At 36.0% G+C, this 22,913-nt stretch overlaps 1 long non-coding RNA gene across 2 annotated transcripts in view; it reads left to right on the forward strand.

The window, feature by feature from the left end:
* Positions 1 to 15,379, forward strand: part of LOC139079964 (uncharacterized) — a 107,053-nt gene extending 91,674 nt beyond the window's left edge. Inside the window, exons 5-7 of one of the 2 annotated variants that reach the window (XR_011534021.1) lie at positions 3,765 to 3,848; positions 12,470 to 12,624; positions 14,080 to 15,379. This is a non-coding gene — a long non-coding RNA (uncharacterized lncRNA). The remainder of the gene's footprint in view (positions 1 to 3,764; positions 3,849 to 12,469; positions 12,625 to 14,079) is intronic. The other variant, XR_011534022.1, reaches the window with a different exon arrangement.
* The last annotated feature ends 7,534 nt before the right edge of the window (positions 15,380 to 22,913 follow it).

Here is a 22,913-nt window from a genome sequence, read left to right on the forward strand (position 1 = left end):
GTACATATTCTTGTCCATATTTTTTCTACTGCTGAATTTGTTTCTACCTTATTTGTTTATAGAAACTCTTTATATATTAAAGATATTAACCTTAAGATTAAATATGTTGTAAATATTTTCATAATTTATCATTTGACTTAATATTTTAAGTATTTTTTAGCACACATAAATTTAATTTTTTTAAATGATCAAATTGCTTATTTTTTCTCGTTGTGGTTTCTGTCTTAAAAGCTGGGACTGGAAAGCCCTTCTTCAGACCAAAACTACATAAAAATTCATCTTTATCTAGTTGAAATAAGGGTTGCTTATTTTAAAGTTAACTTTATCATACCTGAAGTAATTTTAGTATATTATATGAGGTGAAGTTCTAATTTTATTCTTTATAAATGGCAATTGAATATCACAGTGTGTTTCAACTGAACATATATCAATGAAAAGTTTTGAATAATCTTTCCTTTCCTACTTATTTGAAGTGCCCCCATTATCATATAGTACCTTGCTATACAAAGCGTGGTCCACAGAGAAGCAGCATTAGAATCAGCTGGGAGTTTGTTAGAAATGCAGAATCTTAAACTTCACCCCAGATCTAATTAATCAAAATTTGCGTTTAAACAAGAGGTCCAGGATTTGAAAGCACATCATTTGAGAAGCACTGGTTTAACTCTCATTCGTTCCTATGTCATTCTCCAGGCACCTAATTTTACTGTAGTACAACCTCATTGGTTTTATTTTTTTAATTGGCTGTTTTTCCTTCTTCATTCTTTGAGATGAACTTTATCATAATATGGTCAAATTCCTAAAAGGATTCTTTTGAATTTTTTCGTTTTGGAACTGCTTTGGCATGACAGAGAGTCTTTAATATGTTCCGAAGTATGCTTCTATTCCTAACATGCTAAAACATTTTTGTTTCAGCTAGGATCTAAATTTCTTTTTTTTAAAGATTGGCACCTGGGCTAACAACTGTTGCCAATCTTTTTTTTTCCTGCTTTATCTCCCCAAACCCCCCTTGTACACAGTTGCATATCTTAGTTGCAGGTCCCTCTAGTTGTTGGATGTGGGACACCACCTCAATGTGGCCTGACGAGCGGTGCCATGTCCGTGCCCAGGATCCAAACCCTGGGCCACCGCAGCGGAGCGCGCGAACTTAACCACTCAGCCACGGAGCCGGCCCCAGAACTAAATTTCTAAGAGCAGTTTCAAGATCTATTGAGACAATCATTTGATTTCTCTTTGATTCATAGATGTGACATATTACACTAATTGGTTTACACATACTAAATCACTGGTGCATTCCTAGGATAAAATCTGTTTGATCATAAATTTTTGTTGTTAAAAAAAGCTTCTATAGTTTCTAGTATTTTAAGATTTAAAAAAATCACAGACAAATAAGACTTACCTGTAGATCACACAATGTGTGAGTGTGTATGTTATTATTGTCAGATTTCATTATCAGAGTAACTATAGCTTGAGAACATAAATTTTGACACTTTTCATCTTGTACTATTTTTTTCTAGCATTTAATTACAAAAAATTTAAAACATACACAAAAGTTTAGAAAGCATTGTATTTGAACACCCGTATACCCACCACCTGGATTGTACAATGAACATTTTCTTATAGTCGTTTGTCACCTCTCTATCCAAGTATCTATCCTTCTATTCATAATTTTTTTGAGCAAGATTAGCCCTGAGCTAACATCTGCTGCCAATCCTCCTCTTTTTGCTGAGGAAGACTGGCCCTGAGCTAACATCCGTGCCTATCTTCCTCTACTTTGTATGTGGGATGCCACCGCTGCATGGCTTGATAAGCAGTGTGTAGGTCCACACCTGGCATCCCAACCGGAGAACTCCAGGCCACTGAAGAGGAGTGCACGAATTTAACTGCTATGCCACCAGGCCAGCCTCTATTCATATTTTAATCTATGTTATTTAATGCATTTCAAAATAAGTTGCACAAATCAGTACGTTTCCCCACTAGCCATGTCAGCATGCATTTTACTAAATTTCAATATTTGTCTACTGTTTTTCCCTTCTGATGTAAAATTTACATAAGATAAGATGCATAAATAGTAATTGTTCCATTTCATGAGTTTTGACAAATTCATACACCTGTGTAACCCGATCCCCTATACAAAACATTACTGCTGCCCCAGAAAATTCACTAGTGTCTCTTTTCAGGCACTGCCAGCCCCCAAGAGGCAACCATTATTTTAATTTTTTTCCACCACAGATTTGTTTTGCCTATTTTAGAAGTTCACATAAATGGAATCATACAATATGTACTCTTTTTTGTAAGCCTCTTTCACACTCAGCAGAAACTTTTTGAGAATTCATTCTTGTTATATGTATCAGTAGGGCATTTAAAAAAATTCCCAGCTAGTATTTCATTTTATGAACATACCCCAGTTTGACCATTCTTCGGTTGATAGACACAGGGTTCATTTCCAGTCTTTGGCTAATATGAACTAAGCTGCCATGAGCATTCTTGTAAAGCCGTTTTGTGGACTTGTGATTTCAGTTCTCTTGGGAAATTTCAAAAAGTGGAACTACTAGGTGATAAGGTTTAGTTTTATGAGAAACTGCCAGGTGGTTTTGTTTTTTTTTTTTTTCCAAAGTGGTTGTAATATTTTATGCTCCTACTAGCAATGTATGAGGTTCTGGTTGTACCACATCCTCGTAAATATTTCGTGTTGCCAGTTTTTTTTTAAACATTTGGTGTAGCCATTCTGGTTAGTATGTAGTATTTACTAAGCTATTTAGATAGCACTGACTATGATTTTTGAGTTTCTTGGAAGTTTGAGAAATAATTTTCCCCAGAAATGACTGGACCTAACAGTGTTTTTGGAGTCAATTTTGGGACATTTTGGAGACATTTTTGACTTTTGCATTTAAGTGTTTTTTTTTTCTCTGAACTCCCTTCAAGATATGTTTTGGTAGTTTTTTTACATATAAATTATTTTCTTATTTAATTTTCAATATTATTGGCTTATATTTGTATATTTTTTCTCTCACAGTTTAATCTCTTTTATTTATTAAATCTAATCTTTTTAACCTTTCTTTTTTCTCTTTTTAACTAGTTTTTAAATATTCAGTTTTAAAATTTCTTTATCACTTATACTCTGTAGATTAGTGGCTAAGATCTCTTGCTTCCTCTTAGAGACCTAATTTGGAGCTCTATCAATTCTGAAACGTATGACCTAAAATAATTTATTTATATTCTATAAACCCAAGTTTTGTCACTTATGACGTGAAGAATTTAATATCTCCCATCTTAAAGGATTGGTATAGTAACCGAGACCAATGTCATAAAATAGACTGCTTCACAGTGTTCAATAAATGTTCCTGTAATTTTAATATGATTGTTTTTGTTTTGTTTCATATATTATTGATTTTATCTTTGTCTAATTTCATATTGTTTTTTATGATTGATTTTCCCTAAAATTTTTAATTGAGTGCTGTTCATTTATTTCACTTTTTGTTTATGATAGAAAGCATTTAAGTGTACAGTTCAATCTCATCCCATACATTTTGATTGTCATTTATTTATAAATGTCTGCAATTTCTGTTTTAATGACGTTTTTGAGAAAGTTTGGGGTTCGGGGTTGTATGGTTTATAAACTTTATTGAAGTAAAATACTCTGATTTTTTAAAATTCATTGGAATATTAATATTAACATTATGATTTTAATCCATTTTCTTTATTGTTTACCTAATATGACTTTGTACAATTTTCTTTCAATTTTTTTTTTTACTGTTTTCTTGTAGGTGTACTCTTGAAAACATCTTATATTTGGATAATTTTATTCCTTTTATTTAAAACTTCAAAACCAAGTATTTATCTTTTAATGGGTGAGTTTAATTCATTTTTATTTTTGTCATAATGGTATATTTATTTTTTCTTCTGTTATTAATGCTTCTTAGTTATTACCTTCATGTTGTTTTTTTGGGTTTTTGGTGAGGAAGATTGGCCCTGACTGAACATCTTTTGCCAATCTTCCTCTTTTTGCTTGAGGAAGATTGTCGCTGAGCTAACATCCATGCCAATCTTCCTCTATTTTGTTTGTGGGTTGCCACCACAACATAGCTTGATGAGCAGTGTAGGTCTGTGCCCAGGATCAACCCGTAAACCCTGGGCCACCAAAGCAGAATTCACCAAACTTAACCACTACACCACCACGCAAGCCCCTAAACATGCTTTTTAAAATAAGTATTCATCTTGCTCTATGTACATTTAGTTTATTACTTCTGCAAGCTGCATGTTATTCCATGATAGCCACCAAAATGGAAATATCTTTCACCTAGTGATGGATACAAACAATTCTTGCTCTTTTCTCATGGATTTACAGGAGAAATTTCAGAGTGTGCTTCCAGGACTGAAACTGTTAGGTCGTAGTGAGTACATGCCTTAATTTTCGTGAGCGCTATTGTATTCTCCAGAACATCCACGCCTGTTTACATTTCCAGCAGGAGTGTGAAGGGTTCCAGTTTCCTCACATTCTGACCAACGTTTGGTATTATTTATGTTCTTATTGCCAATCTGATAACCATTAAGAGCTCTTTCCGTTTTCATGTAATTTGTGTTTTTCTGAATACTAAAATGTTTGAGAATTTCTTCTAAATATTTGCTAGCTATTTAGGCTTATCTTTTTGTGCATATTCTATACACTTTGTCCATCTTTTTCTGACATATCTGTCTTACTTTGTTAATTTGTAGGAGTTCTTTCTATATTTTTGACTAGGTATTTTAGGACTTCCTTGGTAGTTTAGGATTTTAAGCATGTCTTCTCCCAATCCATCATCAGGATGTCAAGTTCTTCTTTCATCTCTTTCATTGCACAGAATCCATCAGTTTGGGGTGTCCTGGTTTTGGGGGTTGGTGTTTTTTGGCTCTGGTTTAAGAAACTATCCTCCACCCAAAGGTGGCAATCAATTTCTTGATAATCTACTATTCCCCTTCTGGCTGACCTAGTATGTGTAAGTTTTGACTTCTAGGAAGTTTGTTTTTCTCTGTAAAGTGAGCTAGTTTTCCCAAGGCAATCACTAAATAAGCCGCTTTTTCTCCACTGACAATGCCACCTTTACTGGGCCCGTGTCTGCTCTCTGTTCTGTTCCCTTGGTTATTTATCCATCCTGGGCCAGTCCTTCAGTGGTCTTATATGTCTTTGAAGTATGCCTTACTGTCTGGTGGGACAATAAATCCTAGTTTGCTTCCTCCCCCCGATATTGCATTAGGTCCTAATTTCATTTATAGTTACATATGAATGTAGAATAAGTTTGTTGAGATTCTCAAAAGATTTTGGTAGAGTTTTGATGAGAATTGTCTGGGACTTGTAGATTGATTTGGGGAGAATTCTCACCTTTAAGATATTAAGTCACTCTATCCATATACATGGCCGCTCTCTCCATTTAGACATCTTCTTTGTGTTCTCTTATAGTTTAACTCATTTCTTGTTTAAAAGTATGTGGATTTTTTAGTTTAATTCCTAGAAAGAGCTTGTTAATATGGTGAATTATATTTTCTTTCTTTTTTTTCTAGTTTATAAAAATGTTACTGAGTTTTGAAAGCTGTTCATTCATCTGGCTCTTACTTAATTTGTCACCAGGTTTTATATTTTATTGATTCTTTTGGGTTTTTCATGTAGTTGATCATAAATCAAATCATCTATATGAAATAGCATTTTTGCCTCTTCCCTACCAATACTTGCATCTCTATTTTGTGTGTGTGACTTAATGCAATGGTGAAAACATCCATTGCTGTGCGGAATGGCAATGATGTGAGCTATCCTCCTCTTATGCTGACCTTCCAGAGATTGCTTCTGAGGTTTCTGCCTTGCAGTGATGTTTGCTCCCAGATTTGGGATGTTGTCTTCATCCAGCTAAGGGTGTTCCATCCTATACTTGATTTTCTAAGAGCCTGTTACAGACTTAAAGAGTGAAATTTATTAAATAATCTTTCTGCGTCTATTGAGATATTCATGTGAATATTTCTTTTATATATTAATGTGGTGACTTACATTGATGGATTTTTCTGATGTTAAAACATTTCTGCCTCCCTGGGATAAGCCTTATTTATCACGATATATTAATATTATTATTTAACTCTGAATTATGTTTAGCTATTACTTTAATTAGGACTTTATACCTTTGCTTATAAGAGTTATGGGCTCATGTTTTTCTCTTTTGTATACTATCATTATCTGGTTTTGAAATCAAGGTTACCCTAATCTTTTTAAATGACCTGGTCAATATTTTCTTCTTTTCTATTTTCTGAAAGAATTTGTAATAAAATATGCGTTAAATGTGCCTTGAAAATTTGATCACACTCAGTATAGAACTCTTTTGACAAGGGGCTCTTTATTTTAGTGGCGGGACAGGGGAATTGATTGATTACTGATTAAATTCAATTGTTATTAATCCATTCAAGATTATATTACTTTTCTGCCAGTTTTTACATCTTATAATATGCAAAAATTTATCCACCATGTAATTTTCAAGTGTATGCTTTATAGTTCTTCGTAGTATTTTATTATATTTTAAATCTCTCTCTCTCTCTTTTTTCTTTTTACTGAAGAAGCTTCACCCTGAGTTAACATCCACTGCTAATCTGCCTCTTTTCTTTTTGTATGTGAGCTGCCACTGCAGCATGGCCACTGACAGACAAGTGGCGTAGGTCCATGCCTGGGAACTGAACCCAGGCCGCTGAAGTGGTGTGTGCCGAACTTGATCACTAGGCCACCGGGACTGGCTCTTAAATCTCTATTTTATCTGGAGTTTTTTCTCCTTTATCATTTTATTTTGAGTTGTATCCTTTCCACCTCCTCTCCATCTTCCCATTGTCTATAGCGTAAATTCCTACAAAGAAACCAACTTCTGGTTTTATTTTCCTATTTCTGCCTCTCTCTTTTGGTTTGTTTCAATTTCATAGTTTTCTGTTCCTTCCTTCTTGTTTTAGTAGTATAATCTGTTGCTCTTTTTTCCAAATTGTTCAGCTAATCATTTACTTAATCTGTTTTTAGTCATTATTGTATTACGATAATTTACTTCGCATTAAATTTTCCTCTAATTACTGCTTTGTCTTTGTTCTAGATTTTTATTCACATTCTCTTCTATGCATTTAAAAAATATCTGATTCCCAACCTGGGGAACCAGCATTTCAGTATTCAGATAAGACAAGCAATATGCTTAAGCAGGCTAGCCTGGTCCCTGTGGAGCCATGTAGCTCCTCCAGAAAGCCCTGTGTCCTGGGACTAGAGATGCAGAAAGTCTACAGATGACGAGGGGTGGCTCCTGCCTTGTTTGAAACTCCACAGTCAGCTAAGGGCTTTGGAGCTGGCTGCTGGATCAATAAAGAGCAGGAGTCTCCTATAAGACCTTGAGCCAACATCCTATTCATTATAGAAAGGCTGGAGAATACTTATAAAATAATAGTACGTATGTGTATGTATATCTCACCCACAATCATTCACCCATAGTTAACTACTATCAACAAATGGTATATATCCTTCCAGATTTTTGATGGTTTATTTACATGTTCATTTCTTCGTTTATCTTACACATAATAATAAAATAAACTCTCATGTGCCTTCCACTGAGGTACCCGTGAAACTTCCCAAATGCGTTCTCCTTCCTTTCCCCTCTAGAAGTAACAACTCTGAATTTTATTAGTAAGTTCCTTGCTTTTCTTTATACCTTTGCCATATACATGTGTAGTTTTTAACCTCAATATGCTGTTTTTCTGTGACTTCTCTTTTTTTGCCTGATATTAAGTTTTTGCTATTCAATCTCATTTAAATGTTTAACTATGATTAATCACTTTATGTTCTTGTGTTGCACTCCATTTTGTAAAGATACTGTAGTTTATTTTTCCACTTCATTATTGGTGGGCATTTGGGTCGTTTCCCAGCCCCTGTTATTACAAACAGTACTCCATGGAAATTCTGTACATCAATTCTGGTTCATAGGCACAAGAGCTTCTCCAGGGGATAGTCTCCAGAGTGAAGCTGCTGCTTCACAGGTTTATGCATCATCAGCTTCACTAGACAAAGCCAAACTGTTTTCCCACGTGATGGTGTCCTCGCTGTATGAGCGTCCCCATTGCTCCACATCCTTGACAAAGAAATTGTTGGTCTTTTTCATTTTAGTCAGTTTGGTGGGTGAGACCAAGTATGTCATTATGCTAAAATATATACATATATTTAAAATATATATTCTTCATAAGTTATAACCTATAGATTGTTTATTGGTGTCTCAGTTTTAGACATATGAGATTCTTAAAGACATTCTTCTGTTATATATTTTGTGTGTGTGTGTGAGGAAGATAGTTGCTGAGCTAACACCTGTGCTAATCTTCCTCTATTTTATGTGGGATGCCACCATAGCATGGCTTGATGAACAGTGCTGGGTCCACGCCTGGGATCTGAACCTGCAAACCCCGAGCCGCCAAAGCGGAGGAAAAGAACTTAACCACTATGCCACTAGGCCAGCCCCAACTATGTATTTTTATTTTATTACATTATGATCAGAGATTATAATCTCCAAGGTGTTTGTTAGTTGGAATTAAATGTTTCCTTTTCCGTGGAAAATAGTACATGGACTATTTGTCTGTTTGGAAAAAAATGTATATGCCCCATTTGTTTGGTAAACTTTTGATATATTTGTATGCCATATATGCTAGTAAAAGGTTATAGATAATTTAATTTAAATTCTTTGTAACATTTATTTTTATCTATAGATCTATCAGTTCCTGAAACATTAAATTGCAACTAAATTGCTCATTTATCTACTATTCATACTTCCATTAGAAAACATATATAAAAATACATATATAGAAAAGGGAGAAATGTGTTTATGTTGTTAGGTGCATATATTTTGATAAATTGTTATATCTTCTTAATCTACATTTCCTTTTGCCAGCATCCCACTTTGTGGCTTAGTTTTATTTTTTTGCTGAGGAAGATTTTCCATGGCTTAGTTTTATTTTTTTATTTTATTTTTTTGCTGAGGAAGATTTTCTGTGTGCCAATCTTCCTCTATTTTGTATGTGGGTTGCTGCCACAGCATGACTGCTGACAAATGGTGTAGGTCTGTGCCTGGGAACTGAACCTGGGCTGCTGAAGCAGACCACACCAACTTAACCACTAGGCCACAGGACTGGCCCAGTTTTAATTTTTTGATTGAATTATATACACTTTTTTCTAATTAAAATTTGTTTTCCTTACTTTCTATGGTTCATATTTGGCCATTATATCCATTTCCATGTCTTTATGTTCAGATTTTTATATCTTTTGTTTCAAGTATGTCTCTTATTGATAGCATATGACTGGATATATTTTTTAAAAGTCCAATCTGAGAATTGGCTTTTGATTTGAGAATTTGATCTATTTACTTCTTTTTTTTTTGGGGATCTGACAATTAACAAATCTATTCTATCCATCTATCTATCTATTATCTATCTGTTTATCTTTGTATCACTATCATTTGATCACAACTCTCCATCTTTACCACTACCAACCTGGGCCAAGCCACCATTATCTCTCAACCGGCTTTTGGCAATAACTTCTTTATTGTCCTTTGTGCTTCCACAGGTGCTCCACCACAGTGCGTCTCAACTCAGGAGCCAGCATGATTCTGGTTAAGTGTAACCCATGTGACATTCATTGTTTACTCAAAACCCTTCTATGGCATCTCATCTCCTTCACAGTAAAAGACAAAATTCCTTACAAGGATTTCTAAGACCCGACAGAATCTCTGCCCCTCATAGCTTCTCTCACCACATTGCCTTATACTTTCCCCTTGCTCATCAGCCAAGCTGACCTCCTTTTTACCCTGAACAGGCCAGCTTTGCTCCCTCAGCATCTTTGCACTTCCATTTTCTCTTCCTGAAATGCTCTTCCCCTGCTATCTTAAGGGTTTATTTCCTCACCTCCGCAAGCTTTGGATCAAATTTCAACTTCTCACTGCAAACCAAACTGCTGGGTCCTTAACTCCTTCCCTGGTTTACTTTTTTTTCCATAGCATTTATCATGCTTACTCTGCCATACTCTTTTCTTATTTATTTTATTTATTAGTATGTCTCTCCCAATTCACAGTAGGCACACAATAAGGATTTCCTTAAAGTAATGAGCAAATTATAATTACTGACTTACTAGGACTAATTCTGCCATCTTCTTTCTTTCTTTTTTTTTTTTTTTGAGGAAGATTAGCCCTGAGCTAACATCCGCTGCCAATCCTCCTCTTTTTGCTGAGGAAGGCTGGCCCTGAGCTAACATCCATGCCCATCTTCCTCCACTTTATATGTGGGACGCCTGCCACAGCATGGCTTTTGGCAAGTGGTGCCATCTCCATACCCGAGACCCAAACCAGCTGCCAAAGCAGAACATGTGCCCCTAACCACTGTGCCACTGGGCTGGCCCCAATCTTATTTCTTATTTTCTCTTTACTATATTTTCTTTTTTAATCTTTTCATACGTTTTATATATTCTATTTTTATTCTTCTATTATTTTTCCCTAACATTTTTTGCTATGGATTTCTTAAGGTTATCAACCTCTGTCATTTCCCTGATATGAGAGAAAAACCTTGGTATGAACTTACATCTCTCTGGTGTCCTTCTTCTTCTTGTCACTGGTCCTATTTGTACCATGTTAGAATTACCTAGACTTTTAGCTATGAATAGATTATAATGATAGAAGTAAACTTTATTTAGCTTTTTATTCACTTAACTTTCTATAGATTTTTCAGACTTCTCTTGGGTGTATTTCCCTTTTTATTGAAATAATTCCTTCAAAACTGTTTTCATGGGAGGTTTTCATGGGCTTCACAACACCGTTTTGTGTGTTCATGTTTCAGTACTAATTTAGCTGTGTGAGACATTTTAGGTGCAAGGTTGTCTTCATTCAACACATTGCAGTAATACTCCAATATCTTCTTGGATTAGTGTTACTATTAAGTAATCTGATGGTATTGTTTCTTGTCCATTTGTAGGTGAATTGTTCTTTTCATGTCTGAAAAACTTCTTAGAATTTTCTCTTGGTCTTCAGTGTGCACTCTAATATGTCTAATTTGTGAGGTTTTGTATTTTTTTAAAATTCATCTTTCTGTTACCCCATAGGCCTTTTTAATTTGATGTGTTTTCTCATCTTTAATTCTTTTTCTTTTGCTGAAGAAGATTTGCCCTGAGCTAACATCTGTGTCAAGCTTCCTCTGCTTTATATGTGGGTCGCCACCACAGCATGGCTGATGAGTGGTGCAGGTCGGTGGCAGGGATCTGACCCTGTGAACCTGGGCCACCCAAGTGGAGTGCACCGAACTTAACCACTACACCACAGGGCTGACCCTTCATTTTTAGTTCTTACTATTACTGGTTATCAATCTTTAAATTATTTCCTCATTTGCATATTTACCTCCGGAATATTGACATTTCTCCTTCTGTCACTCATTTTGCCTGACTTCGTATTTTTCCTTTGTCCCTTCTTGATTTCTTCTGAGGTAGGGTTTTGGTCTGATCTTGTGGTTCTCTGATTTGTTCTTCCCTGAATCGTCTCTGCTATTCATGACACTCCTTGAATCTTTATTTCCCTATTTTTCGCACCTATCGTTTCCACTTTTCCTTGTTTATAACTGGTAACTGCTATTAATATCCTCCTCCCTAAATCTCTTTTAAGGATGTTTCTTATTTTTATGCTAAGTTCTTGTTTTATTTGGTTCATTAATTCTCCTTCTTTTTCTCTGCATTATTCCATTTCTTTCTCATTTTTATTTTTTGCTTTAGTAACAATTGTGCTCCTCAAATGGCTTGTGAGGTCTTTTTCTCCTAGGGTTATCTGTAGTGTGACTGGCCATATGCCTCTAGGTGGGGATTGAGAAATTAAAATCCAAGTGGGCAGATTTTATCCCCTTCTGGTGGTTTTAGATATTGATGGGCGGAGAGCCATTGGATCTGCAGTGTGGGTTTGACCATTCCCATTTGTTATCCTCATCAGGTGACTTTGTCTTCAAGGAACTTTCCTGCACCTCTTCCCTGAACCCCTTCAAGGGCAAGCTCAGAGGCCAGCACACCAGCTCTGATTATCATCCATTTTTCTCTGGGTCCCAGAGCACCTGCAGTAGCATCTCATGTTTAAGCTGGAGCTGAGCTAGTACAGCTGGGGTGGGTAATATTCTGCCACAGAAAATGTAAGAAAACAAAAAAAGCAGAACTAAAATGCTCTCCCTTATCTTCTTACCTGCCTTGGTGGTTGGCCCTTTTTCATTCTAGTTTAAACTTTACCCCAGGACCAAACACTTCTCACTCCAGAAGTTTCTTCCAGTTTTTAATGTTAATTTCTTTGTTCCTTCAGCTTCCTCTCATCTTCATGATATTTCCAGTATTGGGTTTGTTTAAAGAGCCCGAAGCCTCTTCCATGTTGTGAAGCTCTGGAAGTTTTCTAAGTTTTTATAAATTATCTAATTATCTAGAAGGTATATTTTACAGGAACTGCTAGTTTCCCACCATCATGGCCAGGAAACCAGAAGATTGTGTTCATCTCTATCATCTCTATCAAACTATGAAGATGAGTGCCTCCATTCATCTTGCCTTTCCAAGGGTATCTTCCAATTCAGTAAAGGCCACTCTCTTTTGGAATCTCAGTAAGTCTTCCTTGGACGTTTCAATATCAGAACTGTTAGGTGCATAACAAGAGGTGATTTCTCAGGTATTGCAGCCAGTGACCCTCTTTAGGACATGAGTCTCCTTGGTTTGAAAGACATATGCTCCAGGGAGATCAAACAATGTTGACATAAATTCTTGTTAAGTGTATAGCTACTTCTTAATTTTGGATTGTACAAATTTAGTATAATTATTGGTAAATTTTCTGTTAATATAATTTGTTATCTTCTGTTTTCTTTTAAACACCTCTAGCAGCTTTAACTCCAAAAGATTTTTAAAAATAAACTATTATATTGTGTTTTTCAGCTAAGGAAAAAATGCTGAAAAACCAAGTGTCTTAATAAAAGGACAAACTCACTTTAGGGTTCTGTTACATAGCAATTTGAATGGTGAAACTGACTTGGCAAAGAAAAAAATAGGAATGAGAGGCAGAAAGTGAACTGCTTTCCTGCTTCTCCTAATTCGAGGCTTCGCCATGTAGTTTCTAAATATTTTACTCAACTGTTGCAAATAATGTACACCACACTCAAAAGAAAGTACAAAAGTAGAATTTAATCTAAAATAATACCGATTCAGACTGAAAGCTTCCTCCCCAAGATCAGGAATAAGACAAGAATATCTGATCTTGCCACCTGTACTCAACATTGTACTTCTATTCAACATCTAGTTAGGGCAATTAGGTAAGACAAAGAAATAAAAATGAAATCAGGCAGTTGGAAAGAAAAAAGTAAAACTATCTCTACTAGCAGATGATCTTATATATAGAAAACTCTAAGAAATCTGTACAAAAATACTATAGCTAATAAATGAGTTCAGCAAAGTTACAGAATATAAGATCAATGTACAAATACCAATTGTATTTCTATACACTAGAAATGAACAATCTATAAGTAAATTAAGATAATAATTCTATTTACAATACACCAAAAAGAATAAAACACATAGGAATAAATTTAAACAAAGAAGTGAAAAACTTGTACTAAAAACTACAAAACATTGTTGAAAGAAATTAAAGATCTAAATAAACAGAGGGGCCGGCCTGTGGCCGAGTGCTTAAGTTTGTGTGCTCTGCTTCAGTGGCCCAAGGTTTAACAGGTTAGAACCCTGGGCGCGGACCTAGTGCCGCTCATCGAGCCATGCTGAAGCAGCGTCCCACGTAGCACAACCAGAAGGACCTACAACTAGAATATACAGCTATATACTGGGGGGCTTTGGAGAGAAGAAGAAGAAAGAGAAAAGAAGCTTGGCAACAGATGTTAGCTCAGGTGCCAATCTTTAAAAAATAAAATAATAGAAGAACATTAAATAAATAAATAGAAAGACATCCTGTGCTCATGGATTAAAAGACTTAATATTGTTAAGGTGGCCGTATTTCCCACATTGATCTAAAGATTCAACACAATCCCTATTAATATTCTAACCACGTTGTTTTGCAGAAATGGACAAGTTGGCCCGAAAGTTCCTATGAAAATTCGAAGGACACAAAATAGTTAAAACAATCTCGGAAAAAAAAAAAGAAGATTGGAGAAATCATACATCTCACTTTCAAAACTTACCACAAAGCTACAGAAATCAAGACAGTGTGGTAGTGGCATAAATACAGACATACAGACCCCTGGAATGAGATTGAGGGTCCAAAAATAAATCCACATGTCCATGGTCAATTGATTTTCCACAAGGTGCAAAGACTGTGTAATGGGGAAAGACTGGTCTTTTCAACGTGTGGTGCTGAGACAAGTGGATATCCACATGCAGAAGAATGAAATTGGACCCCCACCTCATGCTATGTGCAAGAATTAACTTCAAATAGATCACAGACCTAACTGTAAGAGCTAAAACTATAAATCTCTTAGAAGGAAAAATAGGTGTAAATCTGCATGGTCTTGGATTAGGCAACAGTTTTTTAGATATGACACCAAAAGCATGAGCAAAAACAACAACAAAAAATAGATATATTGGACTTCATTAAATTAAATACTTTTGTGTTTCAAATGACACTGTCAAGAAAACGAAAATACAACTCAAAGATTGAGAGAAAATATTTGCAAATCATATAACTGGTAAAGGTCTAGTATTCAGAATATACAAAGAATGTTTACAACTCAACAATAAAAAGACGAATAAGCCGATGAAAAACGGGAAAAGGATCTGAATAGACATTTCTAAAAGGAAGACATAAAAACAGCCAATAAGCATATTAAAAGATAAGTGAGATACAACTTCACACTCACTAGGATGGTAATGATAAATTTTTTAAAAAGGAAAACAATGGAGAGAATGTAGAGAAAATGGAATGCTAATATGTTGTACTTTTTGATAGTGTACAATTGTATGTTTTAAAATAGTGAATAAATAATAATGAATAACTAGGAATGTAAAATGATGCAGTTGCTGTGGAAAACAATTTTGTGGTTTCTCAAAAAGTGAAATGTGGAATGACCATAGGGCCCAACAATTCCACTCTTAGGTATATACTCAAGAGAATTAAAAATATACGTTGACACAAAAAAATATACGTCTACACGAATATTCATAGCAGTATATTCATAGTAGCCAAAAAGTGGAAACAGCCCAAATGTCCATCAAATGATGAATGAATAAACAAAATGTCATATGTCCATATTATGGAATATTATTCAGCCACAAAAAAGGAATGAAGCACTGTTACATGCTACAACGTGGATGAACCTTGAAAACATTATGCAAAGTGAAATAAACCAGACACAAATGTCCACATATTGTGTGATACCGTTTATATGGAACGTCCAGAACAGACAAATCTACACAGACAGAAAATAGATTAGTGGTTGCCAGGGGATTGTGTGTGTGTATGGTGGGGGGGATTGGGACAGATGGCTAGTAAGTAGAGGGTTTTGTTCTGAGAGGATGGAAATATCCTGGAGTTAGATAACGGTGATGGTTGTGCAACATAGTGAATATCCTAAAAACAAATCTCTGACATGTACACTTTAAAATAATGAATTTGTTCTGTGAATTATATAAGAAAACTTTAAAAAAGACAATTCATTTTGAGCTGTACATTATTTCCAGTAATCTTTCCATCACTCTATTAATATTTTAAATTAATTGCAAGCAAGAGTACCTTTTTATATTTCAGAATGGCCCTTCCTCAAAACACACTATTTAAAACTGAATCCCCACAGTCTCATTCTTCGTTTGCAGAGAATAACTTTCTAATTTTGCCTGAACAATGTGCATAGATAGACTCTTAAGTCCTTTTAGCGTGCCCAAAATATTTGTTGGCTTCTTATTAAAAATTCAATGATACTTAGAATTTATTTTCAGAGTTATTATTGGTAAGAACCTATAATGACTTGTAGTAAAATGTTTCCTTTCCATGTTTGTTACCAAAGGTGCTATTAAAATAAGAGCCCTACATAGTGATGAAATGGGAGGAGCCATTTCACTTTCTCCCATTTGGTTAAGAAATAGATTAATATGCTAAACTACTACAGATTTTATAAAAAAGATCCCATCTAAGAAAAAGAGTTTTAAATAATTAAGATGAAAAGGGTAAATGATCCATTATTAACAATGACTCAACTTTGCTCATTTAACTAAGGGTAGAGTTTCTAGCTTAGAGACACCAATAGTTGAATGCAGTGGGGTAAAAGGTATAAGATAACAAAATTTAGATCAAAGTCTGACCCAAAGCTATCTACCTGTCCAAGAACAAACTCTTGATTCTCCCCTTTCCCCAGTAAAAACCTAATCCCAAATGAAACCCATCACTTTTCCAGTGTTTCCTGTCTCAGGAAGTAGTATGCCGTAGTCATCCTTCATGTCTTGCTCTCTATTACCAGCTATATTCAGTCCAACACTGTATGGTGCCTTCATTGCAATTTGCCTGTGAAGCCTGACGTGAACACCCTTGCAGTGAGGAGAATCCCACATTGGCTGGGTCCTTGTGGGAGACAGAGCACATCATCTGATTATAGAAGCTAAAGAGGAGAAAATACTCCCTCTCCTTGCTCCCAGAGCCATCAGGGCACTGGCCCATAAATTAGGCTCAAGTAAGTGGATGCTCCACATGGGTCTTTGACTCTTGATAGGCAAAGATACAAAGATGCAGGAGCAGTTTGAGATTGTCCTTAGTGGCCTTGATTGAATTGAGTCCAGCATGGTGTCTTTATCAGCCTAGTCCTGTGAGGTGACTTTGTCTTTGTTCGTGACTCTCTACTCTTCTTTTGTTCTCGCCTGCTTTCCAAGCTAACTTTTCCAATTTCCCCTCAATTCTGCTAGCTTCTGGATGTCTTTCCAATACATTCCTCTTCTTCTAGAGTTGTTTCTGTTATTCTCAATAAAGATCGGCGATCAACACAATCTCTAAATACTTTCAGCTTTACTTCCTAATTGTCTTCGAAACCATCCACTTGTCTCAATCTCTGTCACCACTACCACCCCAGTCCAAGCTAAGGCAACTGTTTCCCACACCAATTCTTCCTAACTCTTCTACTCCTAACCATACTGGTCCATCCTCCACACCAAAGCTGGAGGGAGCTCTTGAAAACATAAACCGATCATTTAACTCTGCTTAAATCCTTCAATGGCCTCTCCTTGTTCTTAAGACAAAGACCAAATCCCACATGGTTTGGTCTCTACCTACTTCTCCACCACTTTAACCCTTGGCTGTCTTTGCTCCAACCTCACCGGCTATCAATTTTTCAGATTAATCATGTTGCTTCCTGCCACAGAAAAATTACTTGGAATTTATTCTCAGTCATTTAACAAATATTATTTGAGAGTGCCCCTTTCACTTAGTTAATTTCTATTCAACCTTAGAACCAAAGCTCAAACATTTTCTTACTCCTCAGCACAAGCCAGGTTTATTTGTCATAAACCCATGTTCTTTTTCTTGAGTGTCCATGGGCAACGTTGTACACCCTCCAGTGTGATTTTATGATTGTCTGTCACCCTCACTGGCCTATGAAGCCTTGCATCATTGAGAATCACATCTGTTTTTATTTCCTGTTGCATACCCAGTACCCGCACAGTGCCTGGAAACTGCTAAATATTTTATTGACGTATCTTAAATAAAATGTTCATCAAATAATTCACAGAATATGACAGATTTAGAGGGCTAGTATTGCAAGACATTTCTAAAGTTAAATATACATAGTGTAATTCCTTCTTTGTGATTCTACTTTGTTCAAATTTGTGGTTTATTGCTACATTTCTAGAGGTAAATATTTCCCTGTTATTTGTGTTTTCATTCATGCTTCCTTTGCAACATTTTTTCTTGCATTGTACTTCTCCGAAAAAGCAATGTCTGAGATCATGCAACTCGAGTTTATTGAAGTTTCTCAATTTAAAACCAATCATCTTAAATCCTCCTAAAGATTGCTAAACTGACCTTCTGCTAAGAAACTGAAAGTGCTTATCTGCAGAAAAGAAATGGTAGCCTTCCTACTGAAGATTTTTCAACCAAGCTAGACATGTAGAAATACTCTCTCATCCCCTGAATTTTACTTAGTCATAAGTTTTTAGCTCAAGTTCCAATTATAAGAGCTGACAAACATTAAATGCTGAAAAAAAATGAATGGCTGTTTCCAAGTAACACTCTGTTCTTTGAGAAAAATCTCTTAAAATATCAAATTCATCTCAGCCCCATGATCAGTTGTTCTGAAAGTCTCCTTTAGGTCATTTATCTTTGTGCTCATTGTTTTGATCCGTACGTTGGCATTTAGACAGGTGGGAAAGACGGACAATATCTAAAAAATCACATACATGTATAAAAATGCACCCTTTATTCCCCTACTAAAATATTTATGATAAAGGAACTAAATTTAATGTGTTCATTTTTATAATAACTTTAAAGAATTCATGTTTAATTAAAAGTGATGTATAAATCATGCTGTTTGCTAGCGCTATTGACTGTGCCGTTCCCATTCTGCCAAACTTAATATAAAATTAATTGTTAATTTTCAGGCCAGTAGTCTGCTCTTCACCAAGACATATGCTGATTATTTAGACATGAGTCAATGAAATACTAAACTTCATAATTGAGGCCTCTCTTTGTGATGTCTTAACGTGATTCTCAAGATTTGACACTACTCTCAGTATATAAGTTTGCCCCTTTTATACATTGAGAAGAATGTTTGGCTATATAACATTCAAGACATGCTATGCGTCAAGTCTATTTCACATTCAGATGAATGGTTACTATTTCAGTAGAGGGCACTTAACTTTAAGAGTAGTGTGACCTTGGAGGATGGCAAAGAATGGCTTATCTTTTGTCCAATCACAGACACAACTGTGGGCCAATCTAAACATTTCTCACTTTGTAATACTTGAAGACCTCTGGGTTAGTCTGACCTTCTATAAACATATCATTTCAGTAGCCTTTCACATTCCTGTTCCGAACAAAACTTCAAGCTGAAATAGCCACCAACTCCAAAGGAAGTGATGATTAACTTAGGGAGTACTTGTCTCTGTCTTCAAGGTTAACATGACCTCGAATGACAAGCTGATATTACTAACATATTGTATGCACGTTATGCACTGCTAGAATAGAGGCTATTTCATTTTTGGAGAAGGTTAGACTGAAAAATTTGACCTGTAAATGTTTTTGTGGCATTACGCTCTTTGAATTAGTCTCCAACCTTACACAATAGTTTTTTATTTCTATTATTTTTTTGCCTGATAAAAAGGCATACCGACTCTTTCACTAAATAGAAATCCTATTCCATTTCTCCAGTGAACAAAATTTCTCAATGTCTTTATATTTCCCAATATTTTCACCCGATGAATGACAGGATGGAGACCTTATCCTTTCATATCTCTACAGCATCTCCCGGAGCGTCCCGTCCCACTTAACTAGGCTAGTGTAGATCCTTCTATTATGCCAAGCACATTCTGGCATCTGCACTCCTGTCGTTCCCATTGCCTGGGATACTTTCATTCCACCTGACATTTTCCTCTCTCCTTTCTCTAAATATCCAACACTTTTCCTGATTTTCTTTGCACTTCATTACCATGATGAACAAAACCTATGTTTGGGAAACACCACCAGAGCTGCATGTAACTGGTTTTCTTATGCTTCTTAGAAATTCAGCTCTAAATTTCCCCATTTATCTTTCACTCAGGACTTCAACTTGGCATATGAATGAGAATGTACTTATTATACGCCATAAATTTAATCTATTGTTTTAAATGATAATCGGCAAGGTTTTGTAAACTAGTTTTAGCAGGAAATTATTTGTGGCCCATGTCACAAGTAGTGTGTCATGACATTCGTTGAAAAGCACTGACCCAGTCAAATTGAATTCTGTTTATTTATCAAGGCCCAACTCAACTCCACTGTAATTTAGAGTACATTTATTCGTTTGTTTATTCATTCACTCAACAGTTGTTCATTGCCTAGGGCAGATGCTGCACAAGGTGTGGGGGCTATAAAGACAGATGGGAAAAGTCCCTGTTCTCAAAACGATCATTTAACTTGCACTCTGACTTTTGAGCTATGCCCCAGTCTCAGTCTTATTGCAACCAACAATCATCTCCTAGCTTTCAAGTACAAAGAACTCTTTAAATTCTGTGTTTTATTTGACCTTTCCATCGAATTTAATATGGTTGATTATGCCTCCTTTGAAAATGGTTCTTCTGTTTCCAAACACTATACTTCTGGTTTTCCTCTTTTCTCTCTGACAATTCCTATTCAGAATCATGTTTGGATTCTTTTTCTTCTCCCACCCCCGATATTTGGTGTTCCTCACGGTCCTGCAGCCTCCTCCCTCTCCTCTTGAAACATTCCATGTGGCTTATTTTCTCCAGTCTGAAGGTAGCTGCATCGAACAACTCCAGTAGGCAGCATTCACTGCACAGTCTGAGTGAACACATCCCTAGATTGTACAGGGCACAGTCTGCAAGGCCAAACACAGACTCTCAAATCTATCTCTGGTCTAGGGACTCAGGTTTCCTTCCTCAATTTCTTCTCCCTGGTTGATTTCATCAGTTGCATGAATTAGTCTCATGTATAATTCCACCATAAATAATCATACTCAAATCTATATCTCCACTCCTGAACACTCCAAAGTTCCAGAGTTGTGTTTCCAACTCTCTACTGGACACCTCTACCTGGAAGTTGTAGAGGTTCCTTTCTACATTGTGTTCCAAGGTGCGTCCATCACCCAACTCTTTAAACCTGATCCCCCTACTCTATTCAATACTTTAGATATGAACGCTATCATACAGTCAGTTCCTTAAAGTTGAAATTTAGCATCCAACTTTGGCTTCTCCCACCATCTCCATCCAAATCTAAGCAGAGATTATGTCTTGTTAAGTCTAACTCTCAAATGTCTTTCATATCTGTCATTTATTTTTTTTTTTTGAGGAAGATTAGCCCTGAGCTGACATCTACTGCCAATCCTCCTTTTTTTGCTGAGGAAGACTGGCCCTGAGCTAACATCTGTGCCCACCTTCCTCCACTTTATATGTGGGACGTCTACCACAGGATGGCTTACCAAGAGGTGCCGTGTCCGCACCTGGGATCCAAACCGGTAAACCCTGGGCTGCAGAAGCGGAACGTGTGCACTTAACCTCTGTACCACCAGGATGGCCCCATATATCTGTCATTTTTTATCCACTCTTACATAATTTTATTTATAGAATACATGTGGTCCTTTCTACCTTTCATCTGACTCAACCTAGCCCTAATGTGCCTCAATACTACTAATTTTTTATGCCTATTCACTTTTTTGTCTCTTCTCCCTATTTTCTGAAAACCTGCCTTTGCTCGTCTTATTTTCTTTACCCAGGTAAAGTTTCTTACCAAACTCTTATAACAAAAATAATTTCTCAGGTTCAACTCAAATGTTACTCCTTTTGAAACTTTTATTGATCCTTTCCTAGTTTGATTCTCCTTCATGCAATATTACCCTTTCCTTTCTTCAGCTTCCCATAGTGTTTTATTCATGTTGCTGGTTAAACATCTTTGATAATAATCGCTGCTTGAAAAATACTCGTTTCCTTTATTGGACTGTAAATTCCTTCAGGACAGGAACCAGGAGTCTTATTTATCTATGATCTTAGAATATAAATAAGTGATTAACACATAGAAGATACGCAGTAAAATTGGGGGGATTAAACTGCACTCCTAAAATTTATATTAAAGACCTAAACAGTTTTTTTTTTTATATAGTACAAGCTGATTCTCATCCAAAAAACATGTGTATTTTAATGCAAAATGTTCAGTAATTCTGCTTATGAAAGTAAAGGGAGATTGATAAAAAGATAAAATGTGTGTACAGTTCCTGAAACTCACAACTGCTATTAATCTACACAGTGAGTTGAGGTGGTGTTACTCATTTTGTCTGTTTGCAACGCTTAAAGATTATAGGGGAAAAAAGGTGGTTTCAACTCTTGCAACTTTTCTTGCTCCCATTTTATACTCTCTTCTACTTCGGCTCCCTAATCTTTAAAATAAACTGCTCAATAAGCACCATTTATGCCTTAAATATGCCTTACAATAACTAAGTAACATTTATGAAGCCACACTTACTTTGTTTATAAACTCACCCTTTTATGTTGTTCCTGAAAATGGATCAGCTATCAATTTCAGCTGTCTCTAGAACAGAATACTTTTCTTTTGCTAAATCTAGACTCACCCTCGTTCTCCTGGTTCACAATGTGCTGCTCAAACTTTGAGGCTCCCTTAACTCTGCTTTTTCTTGTCCCATTCTTCAACTTCATTCAGTTCTCATTCTACCTTCAAGCTGTGTTTATCCCTTCAGTAGTAGTTTTCTTTTATTTGCTTTGTACAGAGTTCAAAGAGCAGTGGGAGAAAGATTGAAGTGAGATTGCAAGATTAGGTAGGATCCAGAAGTCACTTGGTTGAAACATTGGGCCCTATTATAATGTCTTGCCTCAGATTTCAGAGTCAAGCAAGCATAATGGAGCCCTCCTAGTACTTTCATTGACTAAACCTTCTGCTCAGGTTATTCAAAATGTGATCCTATTTATTCATTCACTCAATATATAGTAAGCGTGTGTCTACTATAGACCCAGTCGTTTTCTAGGCTTGAGGGTTGCTGCAGAGTACAACAGAGTTCCTCTTAAAATAGAGCTTCCATTGCATTCTTATGGGAGAAGATAGGCCATAAACAAATAGATAAATAACATGTCAGTGGGTGAAAAAATGCTATACAGGGAAAAACCTAACAAGGCAACGGGATAGAGAGAGATGGAGGAGGTGGTGTTATTTTATGTAAAATAGTCAAGGAGTGCCTCTCTACCAGGGTGACATTTGAACAGT

The sequence above is a fragment of the Equus przewalskii genome, chromosome 27 (assembly GCF_037783145.1).
Source record: "Equus przewalskii isolate Varuska chromosome 27, EquPr2, whole genome shotgun sequence".
In the NCBI taxonomy this organism is placed as follows: domain Eukaryota; kingdom Metazoa; phylum Chordata; class Mammalia; order Perissodactyla; family Equidae; genus Equus; species Equus przewalskii.